We start from the raw sequence: 6,554 nt of genomic DNA, 5'->3' as shown, positions 1-6,554 counted from the left end.
GGAGGGCACAGGGGCGGGGCCAGAGGGGGGCACTATTTTCATGTTCATTTATAAGGGGGGCCCATGTGAAGCTTCTTGTCCCGGGCCCCGAAATGTCTGTGGACGGCCCTGAAAACAAAACACAATATGAAAAATACTTTTACTTTTCAGTCTTTTTTAAAAATGTAGTGGAGGAGAAAGTACAGATACTGCTCTCACATGTACTGAAGTAAAAGTAAAAGTACACACTGTAAAATGTACTTAAGTAAAGTACAGATACCTAAATATTTACTTGAGTACTTTTACTTCAGTACTTTCCTGTTTTTGCTTCGTGTCTTTGCCGAGTTTAGTTTTTCAAAATGAGTTGAAACATTGAAACTTTCTTTTCTTTTTCTTTTTTTTTTTTTCTCATTTCTGGCAGATCTGTTAAACATTTTATTTTTGTTTTTATCACTTTATACATTTTATAAACACAGAAAACATAAGATACACAGAACTATGAAGTAAAGACAAAAGTTAAATAAATCTACTAAATATTTTAAATGTTTTTGTTTTTTTATTCCACAGGGCGACAGTGGCTCAGTTGGTAGAGCGTTTACCCACTGATCTGAAGGTTTGAGGTTTGAGTCCAGCTCCACTGATGAATGTTGTTGTTGTGTCCTTGGGCAAGACACTTAACCCCCCTCACCCCCGTGTGTGTGTGTTTTGGTGTAAAGAGCTTTGAGTCTTGATGGTGTTAAACTGCTCTATAAAAATGTGACTATTTCGCTTTTTACATTAATCCTGCTTCATATCCTCTGATTCTTCTGATTCTTTTTATTCTTCTGATTCTTCTGATTCATATATATATTGTAGAAAGTCATAAAAATAAAATAAAACACTGAACCAGAGGGTGTGTCCAGAATGAACTTTGAGCTTTTAAAGGAAAAATGATCAGCACCAAACACACGCACACACACACACCCCCACACACACACACACACACACACACACAGAAACACACACAGAAACACACACAGAAACACACACAGAAACACACACACAGAAACACACATACACAGAAACACCCCTACACACAGAAACACACACACACACACCCACCCCTACATGCACGCACACACAGAGGACACACACACAGAAATAACACGCACACAGAGAGAAAGAACACAAACACACAGAAACAACACACACACACAGATCAGCCCGTCTGTATTATACTGTACAGAGTAACAGAGTAACAGTCCAGTTACTCGAGTAACATCCTGTGTTACTCGAGTCAAAGTGCTGTTCTTCTTCTTCTCTGTGAGTCTGGAGTGACCTGAGTTTTATGTAACTTCATGAAATGATCTGAACATTTGTTTCTGTTGTTTCTTCTGATCTGATTCAGTTTGGATCATGTTTGTGTTTCTTTAAAAACATTTTGTCACTTTCACTTTAAATAAATTCAGATGTTTCTCCTCGACAGTTTCTCTTTAAGTTACTTTGACTAAAGTAATAGTTTTCCCGAATACTTTTACTTGAGTATTGGATCACCTCTTTGAACTTGTACTTTGGACAAACTGATACGACGTTGATATTGAAACATTTGGTCTGAGGATTTAGTCCAGGACGAGGCTCAGTCCATGTGACGTTTGGTCTAAACTGGAGACTTTTCCTGCAGACGGTCAGAGCGTCTCATAACCATTTTATTATTATATTATTCTGTGTTTCTGCTGCTCTGGGGCGACTGTAAGTGTTAAAAAAAAGTTATAAAACACATTTGGATCATTTTAACCTCATGTTTGTGCTTAAACTCATCAGGTCAGAGTATTTTTAGATTTAAAATAACTGGATTTCAACATTGAAACTGGAAAAACAAATGAGAAGCTCGAGCGTCACCTTAAAAACAACAAATTATCACAGAAATAAATGAGACGACAGTGTTTTTGTCATTAGGAATAAATCAGCTTTAAAACAGCGCTCAGGAAAAGTTCAGTTTGATGTTTAGCTCAGGTCTGGGGTCACACAGAGGTCACACAGAGGTCACGTGTCTGGGGTCACAGAGAGGTCACATTTATGGAACTGTCTCACATTCAGTTCCTTTAAGCTTCAGTCTTTTCCTTTTGCTGAACGTGAAAAGTCTAAATATAGAAAATATAAAACCCTGACGCTAAAGCCACAGGTCAAAGTATTAAAGTACTGTACTCGAGTAAACATTTACTTCAGTAACAGACCTGAGCCCTTCTTCCTCCTCTGGTTAAAAGTATAGAGTTTGACCTTTGACCTTTGGGCCTAAGCCGTAAACAGCCCAGACGCCTCCTCCGTGTTGGCTTCAGTGTGTCCAGTACAGACACGGGGCTGGTCTCCTGTGGGCCCGTCCTGCTCGTGTGGGCCCCTCCCGCTCCTGTGGGCCCCTCCCGCTCGTGTGGGCCCGTCCCGCTCGTGTGGGCCCGTCCCGCTCGTGTGGGCCCGTCCCGCTCGTGTGGGCCCGTCCCGCTCGTGTGGGCCCGTCCCGCTCGGGTCAGAGGGTTTTTCAAGGGCGGGTCGGGCTGTGGTTAATGTGAAAAGGACACAGTTAAAACTTAATCTGCCACAAATGTCACATATTTAAGTGTTTAAGTAATTATCAACCAGATTTAGCGACGTCGGCAGAGAGGCTGAAGTCGTGTGTGTGTGTGTGTGTGTGTGTGTGAGGAGGTGTGTGGGGGTGTGTGGGGGGGTGTGTGTGTGTGTGTGACCTTCACGGACACTTGTTCTGTTTGTGTTATAAACAGGTCTCTGCAGGTTCACACTGTAAAAACAAACCGATTCATTCAGATCATGTTCTGTTTTTGTTTTGTAGAGCTTTGACTTAAAGACACACTGTGTAACTTCTGCGGTGGGGGGTGTGCAGCCTGTTGACTGATACTACTCGTGCATATTTGTAGAATTACGTAAACTGGTGCTTTTGTTTCTTACAGTTTTGCTCAGACCTGGTGTTTGTTTCTTGCTGCAGTCTTGGTCCTCCAGACTCTTCTTCTTCTGTGTTTTTGTCTCTTCTTCGTGTGACCTTTGCCCTTTGTGTCGTCCGGGTTTGACGCTGCCTCGTCTCTTTGTAAATCCAGTTTTGGGAAGAGGTCAGAATCTATGTTTTCCTATGATTATCCTCCTGAGACCTGGTGTCCTCATCTGTGGACAACACATTTTGGATTGTTTCGGCCACAGTGCAAATTTTTAGAAGAACAGCAACAAGAACATTGTCAATTTTGAATATTTCTAAGAGTTTAGAATATTTATTTACTTTTTATTTATAAAAAAAAAAATGTATTTAATTTTTTATTTATTTATATTTTTTATTTTATTTCATTGTATTTTAATTTATTTTTTTTTAATTTTTATTTATTTTATTTTTTAATTATTTTTTTTATTTTAATTATTATTTCATTTTATTTTTTTATATTTTTATTTAATTTTTTTATTTAATTTTTAAATTTAATTTGTTTTTATTTATTTATTTTTATTTTACTTTTTATTGTATTTTAATTAATTTATTAATTTTTTATTTATTAATTTTTTATTTAATTTAATTTTATTTTTATTTAAAGGCACATGTCTTCCTGCACCTGTCTGCAGCACAAATGAGACACATTGTTCCTAGAGGTAAAATTGTTTCTCATTTTGTTCTTTGTCCTGTAAGAGCTCGGGTCTCAGGACATATTGTCTTTTTGTTATTTTTTTTCCTTTATTTACATCTGTATTTATATTTTACTTGTGTTTAAGATGTTTTTGAGCTTTTTTTTAACTCGTGCGAGGAGGTGCTGACTCTGTCCTTTTTCTTCTCTCCTTTGGGCTGGATCGATAAACAGCGCCAAAGGAGCCGCCAACCTTCTGATCAGTGGGCAAACGCTCTACCAACTGAGCCACCGTTGCCCAACATCTCCATGGAGACGAGCAGGTGGCTGACCCTTCACCGAAAAGTTCCACATTCTGTCTTTAAATGTCTGAATGTAAAACACGTCCTCTCTGTAATCGTATATTTACATCTCACAGTTTGATCTTTACGTTTAAACCTGAGTATTTGAGTAGAGGGTGACATCACTGTTGTTGTGCCCATGAGCTCGTTAAAGGATCAGTGTTTGTTTGACACAGTGAAAACTCCGTGTTATTATGAGCTCAGGATTCTTCAGGTTTAAGCTCAAAGACGAACAGCTTCACTTTGAGTTACAGTTTAAAAAAAAACAACATGAGGAAAATGTTAATCTGAGAATAAAACTCATTTTAACAAAGGAAAAGTGTTTAATCAATTTAATTTTATTTAATTGTGTAAATTAGACAAGTTTTAGACCTTGTTTACATTACATTAGTCCTGGTTTAGTCCTGGTTTAGTCCTGGTTCAGTCCTGGTTCAGTCCTGGTTCAGTCCTGGTTCAGTCCTGGTTTAGTCCTGGTTCAGTCCTGGTTTAGTCCTGGTTCAGTCCTGGTTTAGTCCTGGTTCAGTCCTGGTTTAGTCCTGGTTTAGTCCTGGTTCAGTCCTGGTTTAGTCCTGGTTTAGTCCTGGTTTAGTCCTGGCTTAGTCCTGGTTTAGTCCTGGTTTAGTCCTGGTTTAGTCCTGGTTTAGACCTGGTTTAGTCCTGGTTTAGACCTGGTTTAGTCCTGGTTCAGTCCTGGTTCAGTCCTTATTCAGTCCTGGTTTAGTCCTGGTTCAGTCCTGGTTCAGTCCTTATTCAGTCCTGGTTTAGTCCTGGTTTAGTCCTGGTTTAGTCCTGGTTCAGTCCTGGTTTAATCCTGGTTTAGTCCTGGTTCAGTCCTGGTTCAGTCCTGGTTCAGTCCTGGTTTAGACCTGGTTTAGTCCTGGTTCAGTTCTTTCTGTGTAAATCCAGAGTCGACTTTCACCTTCTTAAAGATAAGCTCCGTGTGCGTGACCTTTGACCTGTCGTTCTTGGGCGTGGTGTTCTGTTGTGTGACCCCGGTCTGGAGGTCACGTGGTCAGAGACGTGAGTGTGGACTGAGCGTCTGTGAGTCTCATACTTTTGAAAACATTTTAAAATTACGAGCCGAGGTTTGTCGTTAGATTCCAGACGCCGTAATGAGCCCAATCTAAAACCTCCATATCACACTGTTCTGTTCCCTCAAACTGAAAACACTCTGTTCCACCTTGTGATGTCATCGTGTGGTGATACAGGAAGTGCTCCACTGTGTTTTTAAACTCCACACACCTTCATTTATAGAATCACTTGGATCATTTCAGTCCTGGAGTTGTCTCTTATCTCGACTGAACTAAAGGTAAAAGGAGGAGGAGTTAACGTGAAAACTACCACCTGATGACATCACGAGGTGGAACAGAGCGTTTTGAGCTCCAAACAAAACACAACTCCAGTTTGTTTTTGAGGAGGAACAACATTAAAACATTAAAGTCTTTATGTAATTCCTCGGACCACGGCTTTGTACTTGAGTAATTTTACTACATTTGAAGGGATATTAAAGGTGCACTGTGTAACTTTTCTCGTGGAGGGTCTGCCACTCGCTTGTCTCCATGGCGATGTGACCGTTTTTGCCTGTAATGTTCCACAGTATGACGTAACACTTCTACGTTTTCCTACGTGTTACGTCATTCCCTTTACAAAACGTGTATTGCTGTGCGGTCCCCCCCTTCCACAGATCTGACCCATAACATGACCCGCTGGCGTCTCCATGGAGAAAGATGAGGTTAATGTCACACTGTGGAACATCACCGGCAAAGCGCTAACATCTCCATGGAGAAAAGCGCAGTGCAGCTTTGAAAAACAAGCTAGCGCAAGTGTTTCACAGCACGGTGTTTGTCCGTCGATCTGGAGGTTGCCGGTTCGAATCCCGCCCTTACCTTGTTTATTTTGATTTTAAAAAAGGTTTATTTACATTTAAAGTAAACGCAGGTGTTGTTTACGTGACCCAGAATGCCGTGCGCCTGAGATTCGCGACACGCTTCGATCCTCAGACCTCGGACTCAAAACACAGAGCGCGAAAAGACGAGGACGGAGCGTGACGTTTTTTCAATAGAAAGTGAACTGGAGCCAGAGTCACGTGGTCACTTCCTGTTCGTAGCGCGGCGGCTAGCGGGTTAGCTCTGTTAGCCATTTATACAAACGGTCTACGGCGCTAAACGATCAGTCCGCAGAGGATCTTAAAGGCTGCGTTCGATCGTATCTGTGGAGTCTGTTTGCGATTCACTTCTTACCGTGAGTGGGCTCTCCTCTCCGCAGATCTGACCTGTGACTAACCTGTTGAAGTCACCTGCTCGTCACCTGTCACCACGGGACAACGGGAGGAAATGAATCTTTGTCTATAATCCTATGTTTACGTTCATGTTGTATCATTCTGTCTCAATCAAACACAAATGAGAAAAAGACAGAAAAGTTCCACAATGGGGCTTTAAATCTGACTAAGAATCTGCAGTAATACAACTAGGCTAATTGTTTTGTTTGTTTGTGAGGAACTTACTGCAGCCTTTTTGTTCAAATACGATATTTAAATAAACTTAAACTGGACCATGCGCAGTGATATGACGTCACGTGTTTGAGCTGTTCCTACGTGCTGACGTCACTGCGTAAGATCTGCGTTACGTCACAGCAGAGGCCTCTC

This window comes from Periophthalmus magnuspinnatus, chromosome 12, assembly GCF_009829125.3.
Source record: "Periophthalmus magnuspinnatus isolate fPerMag1 chromosome 12, fPerMag1.2.pri, whole genome shotgun sequence".
Classification (NCBI taxonomy): domain Eukaryota; kingdom Metazoa; phylum Chordata; class Actinopteri; order Gobiiformes; family Gobiidae; genus Periophthalmus; species Periophthalmus magnuspinnatus.
This window is presented reverse-complemented; position numbering follows the sequence as displayed.